The 22,642-nt window shown below is 44.6% G+C and overlaps 1 protein-coding gene across 2 annotated transcripts in view; it reads right to left on the bottom strand.

The window, feature by feature from the left end:
- TXN2 (thioredoxin 2) overlaps nt 1-22,642 on the bottom strand; it is a 169,626-nt gene that overhangs the window by 494 nt on the left and 146,490 nt on the right. The window lies entirely within an intron of this gene.

The following is a 22,642-nucleotide window of genomic DNA, read 5'->3' as shown; positions in this document are numbered from 1 at the left end:
AGGTTTATATACTCATTAAAATGCCAAGTTTAAGTCATGAAAAAATAATCATACCAAGAAGAATAATTTCAGAACTTTTTCCACTTTTAATATCACCAATAATTGAGAAACAAACTGGAATCATTTTTAGGGGGAAATAAACATTTAAAAAAGGGGAGGGGTTGTCCAACTCAATCCAAATGGGTTAAAATTGGCACTTGATTTCAAACATCTAAAATCCATAGAAGAGGATGGATGGATACTGATCATCAACACATTTCAAATGCTATATGCATTCTTGACTAGAGTTGAGCGAATTTGTTCAGGTTCCCTCTTATTCAGCAAGCTATTGCGCTTACTGAATAAGCTGCAGAGGGAACCCGGCTTCCTGGAACACTCAGGCTGATTAGCGCCCCGGCTGCATGTGTCACAGCCACAGCACATGCATGGATAGCCAGTTTGTTGGGCTCTCCATGCATATGTTGTGACTGTCATACAGCCGCAACACATGCAGACATGGCGCCGATCAGCTGTTCAGCTGGAGCGATCCAGGAAGCCGGGTTCCCTCTGGAGCTTATTCAGTAAGCGCTATAGCTTGCCGAATAAGAGGGAACCCGAATAAATTCGCTCAACTCTATTCTTAACCCCTTTATCCTAGGGCAATTTTTATTTATTTTCCATTTTCTCCTCGCGTTCTTCTAAGAGCCATAACTTTTTTTATTTTTCCTTCCACATTGCCGTATAAGCGCTTGGCTTTTGCTGACAAATTATACTTTTAAATGATATAATTCTGTGATGTGATGCACTGAAAAGCAAGAAAAAAAATTCTAAGTGTGTTGAAATCGCAATTCTTTTATTTTTTGATTTACCATGTTCACTAGAAGGTAAAACTGACCCGGCAATATGATTCTCCAGGTCAGTACAATTCATGCATTTTTTTTTTTCATTTACCGTAAGTGGTAACATTTAAAAAAAATTATGTAAAATTTGTGTCCCATTTTCTGAGACCCATAGGATATTTTTGCTGTGTGAGACTTATTTCTGCACCCTGAGCTGACATATTCACTAATACCATATTTAGGTAGATAGGATATTTTGATGGACTCTTGCCTTTTATTCCAGTATTGCTATGGCTAAAAAAAGTAATTCTGTCAGTTTTATTTTTTCTTGTTTTGCCATGTACTGAATGGATTGGTTTACTTTATATTTTCATAGATGGGAATTTTTACGAACGCAGCGGTACCACCAAATGGCTATTTTTTATTTTATTTTTAATGGGGCAAAAGAAGGGTGATTTGAACTTGTGTTTTTTTTCCATTTCATCTTTTTAAAAACTTTTTAAATATTCCACTTTGGCGGAATTGAAGTCGCAATCATCTGATCACTCTGCTATACAAAGCAGTGCATCAGCACTGCATCAGGCTTTCAAGGCAAAATCGGCATGAGAAACATGGAGATCTTCAGCAGACCTCCGGTTGTCATAGCAAACCATCAGCACCCAGCGATTACATCACGGGCGTGTCGGTGGGTAGAATGACAACCCCTTTCTGGCGCTTGCTAAATGCCATGCTCAGAGATTGACATTTAAACAGGTAAAATCATCTGACGGGAAAGATGCATCAAAGTAAGCGACAGAACACATATGACGTAAGTGTAAGTCATGTGTCACGAAAGGGTTGATCACAATGAAAAACAGTCTGACTATGTAGATGAAAACTATATACTGTACAATAGTAAAATCCACCCCCCTCAGAAGAAAACCAAACCAATAATTAATTATCTTATTGGATGATTTGTGTGAGCAATGAGTTATTCACGTTGGAGAAATCTCAGATTAATCTGAACAAGGTGTTAAGATATGGAGGTGATGGTCATTATTGAATAAATAAAAGAAATAGAGTACGGTCTATGCCATATTTGATTAATTAAACCCCTTAACCCCCGGAGGTATTTTCATTTTTCGCTCCCCTTCTTCCCAGAGCCATAACTTTTTTATTTTTCCATCAATATGGCCGTGTGAGGGCTTGTTTTTTGCAGGACGAGTTGAACTTTTGAACAACATCATTGGTTTTACCATGTTGTGTACTAGAAAGTAGGAAAAAAATTCCAAGTGCATTGAAATTGCAAAAAAAGTGCAATCCAACACTTGTTTTTTGTTTGGCTTTTTTGCTAGGTTCACTAAATGCTAAAACTGACCTGCCTGTCACGAAGTGACTGTCCTAGCGTGAAACGACCCGTCGAGTGGACGGTCACAAACCGGCGAAACACAAAAGGGTACACCGGGGACACTTTAACAACGGTGGACCCTGTCGGTGGGAACGGTGAATGGACACCTCCTGCATTCACCTGAGGATGTGCCCTGCTCTTACTAGTGTCCCTGTACGGGTTCTTTCACCCCATCGCCGAGAAGGATATCTAGTCCCTCACTTACCCTGCTCTTATCCTTAAGTAGGGAACTGGCAAGTGAGAGCAATGGTCCCACCGCTGCACTGATACAACACAGGGGAAGTTACAGATAACAAAGAGACAAAGCAACAATAAACTCCACACTTAGCTTTCTCTGATGTAATGCACCGAACAGCAGAGTATGGCACCAGATATCAGTATTCAGCTAAAGAAACACAGCACTCAGCAAGCTTCTGACTCCAGCTAGGTTGGTCTTCAAAAGGATCTGTATAATCCAACAGTCAGCTGATGCATCACGTGACCTTTTGAAGGAAGGTGGGAGTGGTCACCACCAACATCAGCAGACTAGGCAGCAATGTAATTACACCAGCGGCCACCGGGGAAAAACTGCATTAACCCGATAGCCAGAAAGGAAAAAAGTTTTAATCTGAGAGGCCAGATCTGCCACAGATCCAAACATGGATCGTGACACTGTCATTACGATTCTCCAGGTCATTATGAGTTCATAGACACCAAACATGTCTAGGTTCTTTTTTTATCTAGGTGGTGAAAAAAAAATCCAAACTTTTTTTTTGTAGCAAATTGCGCCATTTTCCGATAACCGTAGCGTCTCCATTTTTCATGATCTCGGACTGGGCGAGGGCTTATTTTTTGCATGCCAAGCTGACGTTTTTAATTATTTTGGCGCAGATACGATCTTTTGATCACCCTTTATAGCCTTTTATTGCAATGTAACGGCGACCAAAAAAAGTAATTCTGGAGTTTTCAATTTTTTTCTCGTCACACCGCTTACCGATCGGGTTAATTCTTTTTTTAAATTGATAGATCGGGTGATTCTGAATGCGGCAATAACAAATATGTGTATGTATGTTTGTTTTTTTATTGTTTTATTTTTATTGGGGTGAAAGGGGGTGATTTGAACGTTTATTTTTTTTAACATTTCTTTTTACTTATTGCATGCTTTAATAGTCTCCATGAGAGACTGGAAGCTGCAGGTGTCTGATCGGCTCTTCTACATACAGGTGATGATCAGATCACTTGTCTGTAGTAGAAATGCTCACAGCAATCTGGCTATGACAACCATAGAGGTTTGCTGGAGACCTCTGATTGTCATGCCAACCCATCGGTGACACGCGATTACGTGATGGGGTCACCGATGGGCAGGATTTCTGGCGCACTTACTGGAAGCGCGAGTTCAATGCCGCTGTCAGAGATGGACGATTCCACCTGCGGCTGTTAGAGGAAAATGTCAGCTGTTCAAAACAGCTGTAATGTGCTGGGAAAGATGTGGGCTCAGTGCAGGAGCCCACATCAAAGGGAGGGATTCCGACGTGGGCGTACTATTATGCTCAATGCCGGAAAGGGATTAAAGCACTGGTAATTTTAAAAAAGTACACCCCTCCATTCCTTGCGACGTATTTTCAATAATGGGGTCACTTGTAGGGTGTCATGACTCTGGACAGGATGGTTCCGCCTCCATCCTGTCAGGTAAGAGTTGATATTAGCTTGCCTCTCTTTGGTTCTGCGGCGGCTATTAAATGTTGGCAGTTCCTGGATTTGGTGTCGGTGATACTTACATATAATCGGTTTGTGGTTGCTGATCCAGGTTACTCGTCCATAAACACTGTGCCTCTGTGCTTGTGTGCTTTGCTATGTACGACACTGTTTGTCCCCTGACTCTTGCCTCTGTATCCTGCTTTGTACTGCCCTGTCCTTTTCGGTTATCTGACTTTGTCTTATCCCTAGGTACTAAGCTCTCATCTGGCTTTTGATCCTAGGCTTTCCTTGACCACGTTTACTGTCGGTGCCTTGCACTCCATGCATTCAGTTGCCTTCCCTGCACTCATGCACGGTGACTCCGCCCCCTGGTCACGTGACTGATCAGTGCCAGGTCCTGTGCTCACAGCGTGCCTTGTTCTTGCACTCCCTGCGCTTGTTCTCGTGCCCCATGATAGTGCCCCCTAAGCAGCGCCAGTGACACTGTTGGTGTCATCACATAGGGGCTTTCAAAAGAGAATGTGTCAGCAGATATTTGCTACCTCATCTGAGAGCAGCATAATGTAGGCAAAGAGAACCTGAATCAAACAATGTATCACTCAGATTTAGCTTCCAGTGGGGCGTAAAAAGCTAACCCCGCCAACACCAGGCCCTGTATATACAATGGCTGTAGACCCTGCAATGCCTATCATAAAAGGGGCGGAGTCGAACCAGGAGGCACAACAGCTGTGCAATGATAAACTCCGGGTATGTTTCCACAGGGCGTATTGCTTGAGTTTTTGCTGCAGATTGGACCCTGCGTACAGCTGCAGCGTCCAATCCACAGCGTCCAGATGTTACAGCATAGTGTAGGGGATTTTATGAAATCCCATCTCCACTATGCGTACAAACATGCATGCAGCAGACCTGCGTAACCGGACATGCGGCGCGTCTTTCTAGACTGCAGCATGCCTATTTATCTTGCGGAGATGCTCCGTTTCTGCAAGATAAATAACAGTCTATGTATTAGGAATGGTGATTCCGCACGGTTCAATGAACACATGTGGATTCACCGCGCGTACAAGAGGGGGCAGCGCTTTGGGCGGAGCGTGGTATCCGCTGCGTCTAAAGAGCTACCAATACACCCTGTGGACACATACCCTCCTGGTGCTAAAACAATCATTGCAAGTAAACAAAACCTAGGAGGCATCCCTAAAATCTGTGTTTTAACTCTTACAGCATGCGGTCTTTAGATTACATAGTAAAAAACAGCTGACAGAATCCCTTTAACTATTGTCACCTCAGGGGCTCTGCAAACGTGACAAGACATCCACAGCCTAAATTGAGCTCCAAAAGTCAAATAGCGCTCCTTCTCTTTATCGAGTTCTGACTAAATTAATTTATTGAGGTGTTCAGCTTACAAAATTGGGGTTTCTGCTGTTTTTGCACCTTGGAGTTCAGCATAGGCAGCATGGCTTCCCTTCGCTATTCTAAGCCAAATTTGTACTCCAAAAGTCAAGTAGTGCTCCTTCCCTTCCAAGCTCTGCTATGTGCATACACAATAGTTACCACCTACAGTACAGAGCAAAAGTTTGGACATACCTTTTCATTTAAAGATTTTTCTGTATTTTCGGGACTATGAAAATTTTAAATTCACACTGAAGGCATCAAAACTATGAACTAACACATGTGGAATTATATACTTAACAAAAAAGTGTGAAACAACTGAAAATGTCTTATATTCTAGGCTCTTCAAAGTAGCCACCTTTTGCTTTGATGACAGCTTTGCACACTCTTGGCATTCTCTTGATGAGCTTCTAGAGGTAGTCACCGGAGATGGTCTTCCAACAATCTTGAAGGAGCACTTGTTGGCCCTTTTGCCTTCACTCTGTGGTCCAGCTCACCTCAAACTATCTCGATTGGGTTCAGGTCTGGTGACTGTGGAGGCCAGGTCATCTGGCGTAGCACCCCATCACTCTCCTTCTTGGTCAAATAGCCCTTACACAGCCTGGATCTGTGTTTGGGGTCATTGTTCTGTTGAAAAATAAATGATGGTCCAACTAAACGCAAAACGGATGGAATAGCATGCCGCTGCAAGATGCTATGGTAGCCATGCTGGTTCAGTATGCCTTCAATTTTGAAAAAATCCCCAACAGTGTCACCAGCAAAGCACCCCCACACCATCACACCTCCTCCATGCTTCACGGTGGGAACCAGGCATGTAGAGTCCATCCGTTCACCTTTTCTGCGTCGCACAAAGACACGGTGGTTGGAACCAAAGATCTCAAATTTGGACTCATCAAACCAAAGCACAGATTTCCACTGGTCTAATGTCCATTCCTTGTGTTCTTTAGCCCAAACAAGTCTCTTCTGCTTGTTGCCTTTCCTTAGCAGTGGCTTCCTAGCAGCTATTTTACCATGAAGGCCTGCTGCATAAAGTCTCCTCTTAACAGTTGTTGTAGAGATGTGTCTGCTGCTTGAACTCTGTGTGGCAGTGACCTGGTCTCTAATCTGAGCTGCTGTTAACCTGCGATTTCTGAGGCTGGTGACTCGGATAAACTTATCCTTGGAAGCAGAGGTGACTCTTGGTCTTCCTTTCCTGGGGCGGTCCTCATGTGAGCCAGTTTCTTTGTAGCGCTTGATGGTTTTTGCAACTGCACTTGGGGACACTTTCAAAGTTTTCCCAATTTTTCGGACTGATTGACCTTCATTTCTTAAAGTAATGATGGCCACTCATTTTTCTTTACTTAGCTGCTTTTTTCTTGCCATGATACAAATTCTAGTCTATTCAGTAGGACTTTCAGCTGTGTATCCACCAGACTTCTGCACAACACAACTGATGGTCTCCCATTTATAAGGCAAGAAATCCCACTTATTAAACCTGACAGGGCACACCTGTGAAGTGAAAACCATTTCTGGTGATTACCTCTTGAAGCTCATCAAGAGAATGCCAAGAGTCTGGAAAGCAGTCCTCAAATCAAAGGGTGGCTACTTAGAAGAACCTAGAGTATAAGACAGATTTTCAGTTTTTTCACACTTTTTTGTTAAGTATATAATTCCACGTGTTAATTCATAGTTTTGATGCTTTCAGTGTGAATTTAGAATTTTCAGTCATGAAAATACAGAAAAATCTTTAAATGATAAGGTGTGTTCAAAACCTTTGCTCTGTACTGTACATTTGTAGTATTGCTGCATTCATGAGGCATTAGATAAGAAATTGCATTTTAGCATTTTACTCTTTGTGTGAAAATGCAAAATTTGGGGGCAAAAGCAATATTTTAGTAAAAAAAAAAATGAAAGTACAATGTGCCATGACAAAAAACAAAACAAACTTACACTGGAATATGTAGCAATTTTCCAAAGTTATTGCTGAATAAAATAACTCACCGAACACCTAATCCCCGATGCTCGTGTCTCCCGCAAACAATCAAAAATAATAAACCAATATATACTCCCTGTCCGCCGTAGTCCATTTAATACCAAGTGTCCCACGTCAATGTCACTTGGCCACCAGCGATACACTGACAGGAGGTACCGTATTTTTCGGACCATAAGACGCACTTTTTTCCTCCAAATTTGGGAGGAAAGTGTGGGTGCGTCTTATGGTCTGGATGTAACGTGGGGAGGGGGTGGCATCGGCGAGTGGGATCCACTGTGATCCCACCCACAGGAGGCAGAAAAATGTCCCCACTGCCTGGCTGCAGCAAACCACTTGGTTCCAATGATTAAAGTGCAGTTAATATTCATTAGCTGCTTCCCGCCCACCTGTCAGCTGAGCAGTGAACTGGAAGCAGCCATTGAATACTCCTTCACTTAAACAGGGACACACACGGTTTCCCCAACGCTGGATTCCTGCAGCAGCTGGGGAGATCTGTGTGTCTGGTGGAGGAGGGGGCAAGAGCAGGGGGCCAGAAGGGACAAGATCGCTGCATACCTGCCTGGGCTGTGCTGGATGCCGAGGCATAAGGACCTGTGTGATGTCATGAAGTGGGTGGGCTGGAGCATCACATGACAGCACAGAGCCCTCCCTCTTCTTGATGTCATCACAGGTCCTTCAGACACCACACTAGAATCTGCAAGCTTCCTCTTATGACCTGTGCTGTGGAGAGGCAACAAGAGGGAGGGCTGTGCAGTCATGGGATACTCCAGCTTTTCACCTCACCACAGTGTGGCTGGCAGACTGACACAATTAAAAGGTTAACACAATAAAGCACTCTGCCATTCCTGTGGTGAACTATGGATCATGCCATATGATCTGCAGGACATGCTGGGAGTTATAGTCCTCCCATGAGATCATGAAGCAGCACTCCAGTGTTATTTTTCAGTGCTGGAGTGGTGCTTTAAATATAAGCCCTGTGCCACCATTCTTATACTCACCCTCCAGCTTCTTCACATAGTCTTTTACAGCCAACACACTGGTCCCGCAGCACCATCTTCTACCCATAGCTTCCAATATAATAACATACTATTATATATTATCACACCACATATAATGGTATGTTATTTATGTTATTAAATATTTTACCACTTTTTCCCTATTTTCCACCTCTAAAACCTGGGTGAGTCTTATAGTTCAGTGCGTCTTATAGTCCGAAAAATACGGTATTCGCTCCCGCAGTGCATCACTGAGCCGCTGTGAGAGTGCACCAGAGTTCATCGGCTGATCAGCTCCGATACTCTCACGGCACAGCTGGGTGGGAAAGTTCTCCCACAGCGGTAGTGCCCTAACTGAGAGCACTGGAGCTGATGAACTCCGGTGAGCTCTGAAAGCGGGGATAAACACTGTGTGAACTATTACCTCTTGTCAGTGTATCTCTGGAGGCCGGGTAGAGCAGTCACATCTCCCAATGTGACTGTTCTACACGCGAGATCGCTGTTGGACACTCGGTATTAAATGGACTATGTTGCACAGGATAGTATTATATGTTGGTTTCTATTTTTTGATCGTTTGCAGGAGACGAGGGAATTGGGGATTAGGCATTCAGTAAATATGGTAAATTTAGATTCAATAAAGGAGTCTGTGTGATTATTTCAAGTAAAGGACTTTATTTTGGCCTTGTCTTTATTTACCATGTAACTATAGGATTAGTAATGGATAGGTGCCTTATAGACGCCTCTCCATTACTAACCTGTGGGCTTGATGTCACCTGACAATACAAAGGAGACATCAACCCCACAAATATGAACCGCACTTGCCACCGCTACAGGGCAAGGCAGAAGAGCGAATCTAAGTGCCAGAATTGGCACATTTATAATAATAATAATATTTATATCAGCCTGCAGCTGTCTGCCTAGCCTTTGCCGATTCGATTTTTTTCTGGGGTTCCCATGTAAATGCTAAGCAAACAGCTGTGGATGATAATAATAGCCTGGGAACCTTTGGCTATTGGCTCCTTCCCAGAATATTAACCCCTTCATGACTGGAGCTTTTTTGGTTTTGCGTTTTCATTTTCCGCTCCCCTCCTAGCACTGCTAGACCCAATATTAACCAACAGGCCAGACCGCATAGCAAATATAAGGGTTGGGGGTCACTTGGGGAATAGTGATCACAAAATAATAAGTTTTCATGTATCCTTCAATAAGATGTGTAGTAGAGGGGTTACAAGGACACTAAACTTCAGGAGGGCAAATTTCCAATGGATGAGATGATCTTGGTGCAATTAACTGGGACGATATCCTGAGACATAAAAATACAGAGAAAATGGAAGACGTTTATTAGCATCCTGGATAGGACCTGTGCACAGTAGGGTTGAGCGAAACTGATCGGACATTTTCATAAATCGCCGACTTTTGGCAAAGTCGGGTTTCGTGAAACCCGACCCGATCCCACAGTGGGATCGGCCATGAGGTCAGCTATCTGCGCGCCAAAGTCGCGTTTCGTATGACGCTTTAAGCGCCATTTCTCAGCCAATGAAGGTGCACGCAGAGTGTGGGCAGCGTGATGACATAGGTCTCGGTCCCCACCATCTTAGAGAAGGGCATGGCAGTGATTGGCTTGCTTTCTGCGGCGTCACAGGGGCTATAAAGGGGCGTGCACGCCGACCACCATCTTACTTCTGCCGATCTGAGCATAGGGAGAGGTTGCTGCAGCTTCGTCAGAAGCAGGGATATACTTAGGCAGGGAATATTAACCCCCAAACCGCTTGTGCTGTAGCGATTTCCACTGTCCAACACCATCTTTTCTTTGCAGGGACAGTGGAGTTTTTTTTTGGTGCATTAGCTCTGTAGCTTGGGCTGCCTTATAAGGCTCCCTGATAGCTGCATTGCTGTGTGTACGCCGCTGTGCAAACCAACTGCTTTTTTCAAAGCAAATATCCTGTTGCTTCTTTCTGCACAGTTCTCTTGTTCCTTTGTCCACACTCTTTTTGTGTGCAGCAGTCCCTTTTATTGCTGCCATACTTGTCCTTTGATCATTGTAGGGAGATTGAAATTCTACTACAGCCCTTGTATTTTTTTTATATATCTGGCAGCCACGTTCTGCCTTGTACATTGTGTGTATTGTGTGTTGTCATACACTGGGCCTGTTTTTTCCTGCAGTCTCCCACAAAAACAAAAAAAGGGTGCTTTAAATTGCCACTAAGTGGTTTAACGTGAGTTCTGTTTGGCGTATATCTGCCACCCACGTTCTGCTTTTTACAGTGTGTGTAGTTTAACACAGAGGGCCTGCTGTTACCTGCAGTCTACCACAAAAAAGGGTGCTTAAAATTGCAACTAAGTGGTTTAACGAGAGTTCTGTTTGGCGTATATCTGCCACCCACGTTCTGCTTTGTACAGTGTGTGTAGTTTAACACAGAGGGCCTGTTACGTGCAGTCTCCTTCAAAAACAAAAAAAAGGTGCTTTAAATTGCCACTAAGTGGATTAACGTGAGTTCTGTTTGGCGTATATCTGCCACCCACATTCTGCTTCTTACAGTGTGTGTAGTTTAACACAGAGCTGAACAAATGAAAAAAGCAGCCACTTATATAAATGCACACCACAAACAAATGAAATGCTATTCACCAAAATTTAACGACAGGAATTTTATTGACAGACAATAGCTTCAAAAAAGACATAAAACATAATTAAAAACAATAGCACATAAGAAACCTGGTCCATATACAAACATAATACATAATGTATAAATACATATCACTATCTGGCCGGCTGCGCTTGTGCTACTCTGCCCGGCGCCTCCCCTCTTCTTGTTGCTGGGAAACGCACTCTTTCCCGATCGTTTACTGGCGCATGCGCACTTTAATAGGCGCCGTACTACTGCTCAGGCTGTATATCTATTTGGCCGCGCTTGCGCAATTCTACTCGGCGCTTCCCCTGCTCCTGTTGCTAAGGGACGTATTCTTTCTTCATTTGTTATTAGCGCCTGCGCACTCAATCTGGCGCTGCACTTCCGCTCCAGCTGGATCCCTGCTCACCTGCTCTGTATCTGGTTAGTCATACCTTTTGATATATATACAAGGTTGTTTGCACAGACTATATCTTCCCCTGACGAAGCCCTATTTGTAGGGCGATACGCGTGGGGCCGCGTCTCTTGGTCCTTAGTGAGCTGCACACGGGGACGGCACCTCCTCCTCTCCTTCTCCATGTGGGTAATTTTATGGTACCTGGGCCTTATTATGGGCCTTACTTTGGGCACTCGTTTCAATTAGGTCATAGACCTTGCCGGCATTATCTCTCCAGGCGTTACGCTTCCTCTAGTTTTTGCTAGTGGTTTTCTTCCAGGTGGTATTTTCCTGGGCACCACGATCACGGCAGCGTCTCTCTTCCTGGCACACACTTATTGCCAATAAAGAGTTGGTGTGTGTTATAGGTGTTCGGGTTTACCCATGGTATCTTCAGTCCCATTAGCCAGAGGGTTACTTTTACGAACAGGGGTGTGCAGGCTCAAGTGATATGTATTTATACATTATGTATTATGTTTGTATATGGACCAGGTTTCTTATGTGCTATTGTTTTTAATTATATTTATGTCTTTTTTGAAGTTATTGTCTGTCAATAAAATTCCTGTCGTTAAATTTTGATGATTACCATTTCATTTGTTTGTGGTGTGCATTTATATAAGTGGCTGCTTTTTACCTTTGTTCAGCTCTATTGTTTTGGTCGCTTTTTTGCACCCCGAGTATGATTTACTATCTTATTGTATTGGTAGTGCGCTCTTTTTGCTTTGTTGCTAGTTTAACACAGAGGGCCTGTTGTTACCTGCAGACTACCACAAAAAAAGGGAGCTTTAAATTGCCACTAAGTGGATTAACGTGAGTTCTGCTTGGCGTATATCTGCCAGCAACGTTCTGCCTTGTCCATTGTGTGGTCTAATACACAGGGCCTATTATTTCCTGCAGTCTCCCCCCAACAAAAAAAAGGGAGCTTTAAATTGCCACTAAGTGGATTAACGTGAGTTCTGTTTGGCGTATATCTGCCACCCACGTTCTGCTTTTTACAGTGTGTGTAGTTTAACACAGAGGGCCTGTTGTTACCTGCAGTCTACCACAAAAAAAATAAAAAAGGGAGCTTTAAATTGCCACTAAGTGGATTAACTTGAGTTCTGTTTGGCGTATATCTGCCACCCACGTTCTGCTTTTTACAGTGTGTGTAGTTTAACACAGAGGGCCTGTTGTTACCTGCAGTCTCCCACAAAAAAAAAAAAAAAAAGGTGCTTTAAATTGCCACTAAGTGGATTAACGTGAGTTCTGTTTGGCGTATATCTGCCACCTACGTTCTGCTTTTTACAGTGTGTGTAGTTTAACACAGAGGGCCTGTTGTTACCTGCAGTCTACCACAAAACAAGGGAGCTTTAAATTGCCATTAAGTGGATTAACGTGAGTTCTGTTTGGCGTATATCTGCCACACACGTTCTGCTTTGTACAATGTGTGTAGTTTAACCCACAGGGCCTGTTGTTACCTGCAGTCTCCCACAAAAACAAAAAAAAAGGCTGCTTTAAATTGCCACTAAGTGGATTAACGTGAGTTCTGCTTGGCGTATATCTGCCAGCAACGTTCTGCCTTGTCCATTGTGTGGTCTAATACACAGGGCCTATTATTTCCTGCAGTCTCCCAACACAAAAAAAGGGAGCTTTAAATTGCCACTAAGTGGATCTACGTGAGTTCTGTTTGGCATATATCTGCTAGCCACGTTCTGCCTTGTACATTGTGTTGTGTAATACACAGGGCCTGTTTGTTCCTGCTGTCTTCCCGCCAAAAAAAGGAAGATATAAATTCTCCAATAGTTAATATACACCTTCTACCTTGTTTAACAGTAGCATATAACGGTTGTTATTTTGGTAACATTTCAGCAAAAATGAGGAAGTCTGGTGGAAGAGGCCGTGGGCGATCGTTGCCAACTGGTAATGATGGTGGGGGTGGTAGTGGAGCATCTGGTGGTACTGGGAAAAGCAAGATAGCACCAAAGGCTCCAGGTGTAGAGGCAGCGTCATCATCTGGCTACACAAGGCCTCGAAGGCTCACTTATCTGGGAGTAGGAAAACAGCTTTTAAAGCCGGAGCAGCAGGAACAAGTTTTGGCTTTCCTTGCTGACTCAGCCTCCAGCTCTTTCACCTCCTCTTCAGAAGCTTCGAAATCTAAAACCAGCGAGTCGTCAGTGGATGCTCCATGTCCGGAAAAAGTTGCTTCCTTGTGTCCTTCACCCAAAACAAAAGTGAAGGATGCGGCAGGCAACACTACACTTTACTCCATGGAGCTCTTTACACATACCGCGCCTGGGTTAGAGAGGGAAATAAGAAAAAGCCCATTACAGGAAGAATCGGACATGGAGTGCACAGATGCACAGCCACAGCTTGATTATTATGCTGTTCCATTGACTCAGATCATAACTTTGCCCTCGCAGTGTACTGAGCCCGAATCTGACCCTGATGAGACTATGGTGCCCAGTCCCGAACACTATAGCACCTTACACAGTGACACAGAGGACAGTGCCCATGACATTGAAGAGGAGGTGATAGATGACCCAGTTGTTGATCTTGATTAGCAGCCATTGGGGGGAAGAGGGTGCCGCTGCCAGCAGCTCAGAAGCGGAGGAGGATGATCTGCAGCAGTCATCTGCATCGCAAAAGTTGTCATCTGGCAGGCCTGCATCATGCCCAAAACGTGTGTCAAAAACCACAACAGGTGTAGGACAGCGTTGCAATCCGGTGGCAGTAGCACGGCGTGCAAAGCCTGAAAAGGTATTCCATAGTAGGACGAGTGTGGCAATTTTTTAACCAAGATCCGAATTATCAGTCCAAAGTTATATGTCAGAAATGCTCCAAGACCTTTAGCAGAGGGAAGAATGTTCAAAATTTAAATACAATGTGCATGCGTAGACATCTAACCAGCAGGCACTTGGAAGCATGGACTAACTACCAAACATCCCGTACCATTGGTGCACCTGCTCATATTGAAGCAACGCAACATTGCTTCCCTAACTGGAAGCCCACCGGTTATGACACCACCAGTAGCAAATGTGGAGGTATTGTCGCAAGGCCAAAACAGTCTGGGAATCGCAAGGTTCTTGGTTGGAAACACTGTCGGTAGGCCCACATTAAGAATACCAACGCCAAGCCTCTCTCAATCTGCCATGTCCACCACCACCACCGCTAGTTCCACCATATGCAGCTCTCCAGTCCAGCTCAGCCTACAAGAGACTCTCGATAGGAAAAGAAAGGAAAAGAAAGTACTCTTCCTATCATCCGCGTACACAGGGTTTGAACGGCTACATAGCTCAACTAATCTCGTTAGAGATGAAGCCCTACCGTTTGATTGAAAGCGAAGCTTTCAAAGCCCTGATGGCCTACGCAGTACCAGGCTATGACTTACCCAGTCGACACTTCTTTGCGAGAAAAGCCATCCCAGCACTACACCAACATGTCAAAGAACGCACTGTCCATGCAGTCAGGCAATCGGTCAGTAGAAAGGCGCACCACACAACTGATGCATGGACCAGTAGGCATGGCCAGGGACGTTACGTGTCCATTACCGCACACTGGGTTAATGTGGTGGATGCAGGGTCCACAGGGGACTACAATACTGGCACAGTTCTGCCTAGCCCACGGTCTAGGAAACAGTTGGCTGTAGGCATTTGCTCCTCATCCTCCAGAAGCGAAAGCTCGTCCACAGAGCGCAGTCGCATGACCACTCCATCCGCAGCTGTCAGTGTTGCACCCGTGGTGTCCCATTATGGAACAGCCAGTGGAAAGCGTCAACAGGCTGTGCTGCAAATGAAGTGTTTGGGCGACAACAGACACACCGCGGAAGTACTGGCCTAGTACTTGCAGCAAGAAACTGAGTCATGGCTGGGCAGTGTACATCATGAGGCAGGCAAGGTAGTCAGTGATAACGGAAGGAATTTTATGGCTGCCATAGCCCTTTCAGAACTGAAACACACACCTTGCCTGGCTCACATATTGAACCTGGTGGTGCAGTGCTTCCTCAAGAATTACCCAGATTTACCAGCCCTGCTCCTGAAGGTGCGCAGACTTTGCTCCCACATCCGCCGGTCGCCCGTACACTCCAGCCGTATGCTTAACCATCAGCGATCGCTGAATCTTCCCCAGCACCGCCTAATAATCGACGTGGCAACAAGGTGGAACTCCACACTGCACATGCTTCAGAGGCTGTGCGAACAGAGGCGTGCTGTCATGTATTTGTGGGCGGATACACATACACGGGCAGGCAGTTGGATGGCAGACATGGAGTTGTCTGGTGTGCAGTCGTCGAAGCTCCAAGACCTCTGTCAAGTCCTTCGGTGCTTTGAGGAATGCACACGGCTGGTCAGTGCGGAAGACGCCATCATAAGCAAGAGCATCCCACTGATGCGTCTGCTGATGCAAAGTTTGACGCACATCAAGGAGCAAGCGTCTGCGGCCGAGGAGGAGGGAAGCCTTGATGACAGTCAGCCATTGTCTGCTCAGGGAACTTTCCTGGATGAGGTGGCGGACGAAGAGGAGGAGGATGATGGGGCGGAATAATTATGAGAGGAGGATGCTTCACAGGGGGAAATAGAAACTGGTGGCATTGCAAGGCCAGGTACAGGGTTTTTGCGGGCCACAAGTGATGTAGATTTTCAAGAAAGTGCTCCTCAATACAGCACAAGCAGTGAATTGACAGCTGGAACTTTGGCCCACATGGCAGAGTATGCCTTGCGTATCCTAAAACGGGACCCCCGCATTATCAAAATCATGACCGATGACGATTACTGGTTAGCATGCCTCCTGGATGCACGATACAAAGGCAAATTACAAAGTATCATGCCACATTAGAACCTTGAGCAAATATTGGCTACCAAACAAGCAACTCTTGTAGACCGTTTGGTTCTGGCATTCCCAGCACACAGCGGCGCTGATGGTTTCTTCTGATACATGTTGGCACCAATGACACGGCAAGGAAAGACCTACCGACAATCTGCAAAGACTTTGAAGAGTTGGGGAAGAAAGTAAAGGAACTGGATGCACAGGTAGTTTTTTCTTCTATCCTTCCAGTAGACGGGCATGGCACCAGGAGATGGAACAGGATCCTTGATGCAAACAACTGGCTAAGACGATGGTGCAGACAACAAGGATTCAGATTCCTGGACCACGGTGTGAATTACTGGTACGATGGACTCCTCGCCAGAGATGGACTACACCTCAACAAACCTGGGAAACACACATTTGCCAGAAGACTCGCTACACTCATCAGGAGGGCGTTAAACTAGAAGAAGAGGGGACGGGAAGAAAAACATTAGACTTGAACAAAGAAGACCGAGGAAAACATACTCAGATGGGAGGTAAGAACATTTCTAAAGCAATCCACAGCGAGGAGATTGGAACAAAACAAAATCCTCTAAACTGCATGCTCGCAAACGCCAGAAGCCTGACAAACAAGATGGAAGAACTAGAAGCAGAAATATCTACAGGTAACTTTGACATAGTGGGAATAACCGAGACATGGTTAGATGAAAGCTATGACTGGGCAGTTAACTTACAGGGTTACAGTCTGTTTAGAAAGGATCGTAAAAATCGGAGAGGAGGAGGGGTTTGTCTCTATGTAAAGTCTTGTCTAAAGTCCACTTTAAGGGAGGATATTAGCGAAGGGAATGAGGATGTCGAGTCCATATGGGTCGAAATTCATGGAGGGAAAAATGGTAACAAAATTCTCATTGGGGTCTGTTATAAACCCCCAAATATAACAGAAACCATGGAAAGTCTACTTCTAAAGCAGATAGATGAAGCTGCAACCCATAATGAGGTCCTGGTTATGGGGGACTTTAACTACCCGGATATTAACTGGGAAAGTGAAACCTGTGAAACCCATAAAGGCAACAGGTTTCTGCTAATAACCAAGAAAAATTATCTTTCACAATTGGTGCAGAATCCAACCAGAGGAGCAGCACTTTTGGACCTAATACTATCTAATAGACCTGACAGAATAACAAATCTGCAGGTGGTTGGGCATCTAGGAAATAGCGACCACAATATTGTACAGTTTCACCTGTCTTTCACTAGGGGGACTTGTCAGGGAGTCACAAAAACACTGAACTTTAGGAAGGCAAAGTTTGACCAGCATAGAGATGCCCTTAATCTGGTAGACTGGGACAATATCCTCAGAAATAAGAATACAGATAATAAATGGGAAATGTTTAAGAACATCCTAAATAGGCAGTGTAAGCGGTTTATACCTTGTGGGAATAAAAGGACTAGAAATAGGAAAAACCCAATGTGGCTAAACAAAGAAGTAAGACAGGCAATTAACAGTAAAAAGAAAGCATTTGCACTACTAAAGCAGGATGGCACCATTGAAGCTCTAAAAAACTATAGGGAGAAAAATACTTTATCTAAAAAACTAATTAAAGCTGCCAAAAAGGAAACAGAGAAGCACATTGCTAAGGAGAGTAAAACTAATCCCAAACTGTTCTTCAACTATATCAATAGTAAAAGAATAAAAACTGAAAATGTAGGCCCCTTAAAAAATAGTGAGGAAAGAATGGTTGTAGATGACGAGGAAAAAGCTAACATATTAAACACCTTCTTCTCCACGGTATTCACGGTGGAAAATGAAATGCTAGGTGAAATCCCAAGAAACAATGAAAACCCTATATTAAGGGTCACCAATCAAACCCAAGAAGAGGTGCGAAACCGGCTAAATAAGATTAAAATAGATAAATCTCCGGGTCCGGATGGCATACACCCACGAGTACTAAGGGAACTAAGTAATGTAATAGATAAACCATTATTTCTTATTTTTAGGGACTCTATAGTGACAGGATCTGTTCCGCAGGACTGGCGCATAGCAAATGTGGTGCCAATATTCAAAAAGGGCTCTAAAAGTGAACCTGGAAATTATAGGCCAGTAAGTCTAACCTCTATTGTTGGTAAAATATTTGAAGGGTTTCTGAGGGATGTTATTCTGGATTATCTCAATGAGAATAACTGTTTAACTCCATATCAGCATGGGTTTATGAGAAATCGCTCCTGTCAAACCAATCTAATCAGTTTTTATGAAGAGGTAAGCTATAGGCTGGACCACGGTGAGTCATTGGACGTGGTATATCTCGATTTTTCCAAAGCGTTTGATACCGTGCCGCACAAGAGGTTGGTACACAAAATGAGAATGCTTGGTCTGGGGGAAAATGTGTGTAAATGGGTTAGTAACTGGCTTAGTGATAGAAAGCAGAGGGTGGTTATAAATGGTATAGTCTCTAACTGGGTCACTGTGACCAGTGGGGTACCGCAGGGGTCAGTATTGGGACCTGTTCTCTTCAACATATTCATTAATGATCTGGTAGAAGGTTTACACAGTAAAATATCGATATTTGCAGATGATACAAAACTATGTAAAGCAGTTAATACAAGAGAAGATAGTATTCTGCTACAGATGGATCTGGATAAGTTGGAAACTTGGGCTGAAAGGTGGCAGATGAGGTTTAACAATGATAAATGTAAGGTTATACACATGGGAAGAAGGAATCAATATCACCATTACACACTGAATGGGAAACCACTGGGTAAATCTGACAGGGAGAAGGACTTGGGGATCCTAGTTAATGATAAACTTACCTGGGGCAGCCAGTGCCAGGCAGCAGCTGCCAAGGCAAACAGGATCATGGGGTGCATTAAAAGAGGTCTGGATACACATGATGAGAGCATTATACTGCCTCTGTACAAATCCCTAGTTAGACCGCACATGGAGTACTGTGTCCAGTTTTGGGCACCGGTGCTCATGAAGGATATAATGGAACTAGAGAGAGTACAAAGGAGGGCAACAAAATTAATAAAGGGGATGGGAGAACTACAATACCCAGATAGATTAGCGAAATTAGGATTATTTAGTCTAGAAAAAAGACGACTGAGGGGCGATCTAATAACCATGTATAAGTATATAAGGGGACAATACAAATATCTCGCTGAGGATCTGTTTATACCAAGGAAGGTGACGGGCACAAGGGGGCATTCTTTGCGTCTGGAGGAGAGAAGGTTTTTCCACCAACATAGAAGAGGATTCTTTACTGTTAGGGCAGTGAGAATCTGGAATTGCTTGCCTGAGGAGGTGGTGATGGCGAACTCAGTCGAGGGGTTCAAGAGAGGCCTGGATGTCTTCCTGGAGCAGAACAATATTGTATCATACAATTATTAGGTTCTGTAGAAGGACGTAGATCTGGGGATTTATTATGATGGAATATAGGCTGAACTGGATGGACAAATGTCTTTTTTCGGCCTTACTAACTATGTTACTATGTTACTATGTTCTCACACGAGCTGTAGGGGGCAACATGGCAGAGGTGTTAGAGGTGCACAAAGCCGAAGTAGCGTTGGACAGAGGGGATTTATGACCAGGTTGTGGAGTGATTTCGCAATGACCGCAGACACGACAGGTACTGCTGCATCGATTCAAAGTGACAGGAGACAGCATTTGTCCAGTGTGGTTACCAACTATTTTTCCGCCATTATCGATGTTCTCCCTCACAGGTCATTCCCCTTTGATTACTGGGCATCTAAACTACACACTTGGCCTGAATTAGCAGAATATGCATTACAGGAGCTCGCTTGCCCAGCTGCTAGCGTGCTCTCAGAAAGAGTCTTCAGTGCTGCTGGTTCGATACTGACCGAAAAAAGGACACGTCTGGCTCCCCGAAATGTTGATGATCTAACCTTCATTAAAATGAACCAATCATGGATTTCGAATTATTTTGCCCCACCTTCACCTGCAGACACGTAGCTTGCCTGAAAAATTGCTTGTATTTGGCCTCCTCTTACTGACTGCTCCAATTCTGCCATTTGCAGGTGCCGAATGTCCACCATAGGCCCTTTTTATATCTCCCTAAATGGGCTGACTCCCCCCACAGGTCCGTGGTCATAACTTGACGCAAGCACCCGTGCGAGTGTCATTTGCCTGGACAGGTGTGTGTTCCTACTCTTGGCCGAAACAAGCTAGGCCGTTGGGTTAGTCCTGGTAGCAGTTAAGAACCGAATTTTGCCAACTTTTTTTTATTTTAGGCCTTTGTCTGTGCCACACATTAAAACTCCCCGAAGCCCCCCCCCCCCCCCCCGAAACAAGCTAGGCCGCCGGGTTAGTCCTGGTAGCAGTTTAGAACCGCATTATGCCACCTTTTTTTATTTTAGGCCTCTGTCTGTCTGTCTGCGCCACACATTACAACTCTCCCCCCCCACCCCCCACCCGAAACAAGATAGGCCGCCGGGTTAGTCCTGCTTGCAATTTTGAACCGCATTTAGCCTACTTTTTTATTTTAGGCCTCTGTCTGCCTGTCTGTCCGTGCCACACATTACAACTGTCCTCCGCTTTACAAAGCTATGCCGCCTGTATACTACTCAAACACATTTTGAACTGACATTAGCCTACTTTTTTTTATTTTAGGCCTCTGTCTGCCTGTCTGACCGTGCCACACATTACAACTGTCCTCCGCTTTACAAAGCTATGCCACCTGTGTACTACTCAAACACATTTTGAACTGACATTAGCCTACTTTTTTTTATTTTAGGCCTCTGTCTGCCTGTCTGTCCGTGCCACACATTACAACTGTCCTCCGCTATACAAAGCGATGCCGCCTGTGTACTACTCAAACACATTTTGAACTGACATTAGCCTACTTTTTTTATTTTAGGCCTCTGTCTGCCTGTCTGACCATGCCACACATTACAACTGTCCTCCGCTTTACAAAGCTATGCCGCCTGTGTACTCCACTTACCTATTTTGAACTGCATTTTGCCTACTTACTTATTAAGGCCTACTAAGTGTGTCTGCCTCCCATTACTGTTCTCCTCAACTGAACAAAGTTGAGCCTCAATTTTCATCCAGTGTCAGATATTTAACTGCATTTGGCCTACTTCTTTGGTTGGGCCTACAAATGGTGTGAGCCGCATCTTGGTGTTCTCCACAGAATAAAGGTGATCTTAAATTTACAGGCTTTCAGCCTATATCAAATATTATACTGCATTTGGCCTACTTGTTTGGTTGGGCCTACTAGCGGTGCCTGCGGCTGCTTGGTGTTCTCCTCCACTTTACAAAGCGGAGCTTCAGTCTTCAGGCTTTTGGCCTACATCACATATTGCACTGAATTTGGGCTACTGGTTTGGTTGGGCGTACTAATGGTGTCTGCGGCTGCTTGGTGTTCTCCTCCACTTTACAAAGCTGAGCTTCAATCTTAAGGCTTTCGGGCTATATCAGATATTACACTGCATCTGGGCTACTGGTTTGGTTGGGCGTACTAACAATGTCTGCCGCTGCTTGTTGTTCTCCTCCACTGAACAAAGCTGTGCCGCCTGTTTACTCCTGTTACCAATTTTGAACTTCATTTGGCCCACTTTATTACTTGGGCCTACTAACTGTGTCTGCCACTCATTACAGTTTTTCGCCACTGAACAAAGCTATGCCGCCTGTTTAGTCCTGTTACCAATTTTGAACTGCATTTAGCCTACTTTATTCTTTGGGGCTATATCTGTGTTTCCTCCTCCTCCTGCCCATTGGCCAGCCACTGCTACATGAGTCTGCTGGTACATTGACCCAGACCACTACATTCCCCTTGCACTCTACACAGCCAGAATCTGACCCTGCTGAAAGTCAGGTTCCCCTTCCCGCATACTATACCACCTTACACGGGGACAAAGAGGAAGGTGCACATGAAAGTGCAGGTTCCTTCATCAGGTATGGGGGGGGGGGCATACTCGTTGGCGACGTCACTGGCACAGGGCCCCTCATAGTATGCAAAAGTGTCTCTGCCGGTGGGAGGCGCCCCCACCATCAAACACACCGCCGTACTTTGAGGGGCCCTGTGCCAGTGCCAATGCGAACGAGTGGGCCCCCCTGCTTGCTCGGGATCACAGCACTTGCAAAGTTTCAATACTTACCTCTCCCTGCTCCACCGACGTGACGTAGTCCGCGTTTCCTGGGCCCACTAAAATCTTGAGCCAGCCGTACCCCCCACAACTTTAGCCAAATGACCCCCTGTTTTCAATGCCTAACTATTATTATAGATATTATTAAGATTGGCAAGCTTAAGAAATAAGAATTAATAATAATAATCTTTATTTCTATAGCGCCAACATATTCCGCAGCGCTTTACAGTTTAACAGTTTCAAACAAAAACAGTAACAACGTTAACAATACAATAATTAAGAATTGATGTTTTTGGCATAAAAATGGGCACTGTAGGTGTTTTCCTGTCCTCCACTCACTGCCAACTTTGATTCCCCATTGACTTGCATTGGGTTTCGTGTTTCGTTCGATCCACGACTTTTCGCATTAATAGGCCGATTTCACCCGACCCGACTGTTGAGAAAGTCGGGTTTCGCGAAACCCGAC

The sequence above is a fragment of the Ranitomeya imitator genome, chromosome 8 (genome assembly GCF_032444005.1).
Source record: "Ranitomeya imitator isolate aRanImi1 chromosome 8, aRanImi1.pri, whole genome shotgun sequence".
In the NCBI taxonomy this organism is placed as follows: Eukaryota; Metazoa; Chordata; class Amphibia; order Anura; family Dendrobatidae; genus Ranitomeya; species Ranitomeya imitator.
This window is presented reverse-complemented; position numbering and strand designations above follow the sequence as displayed.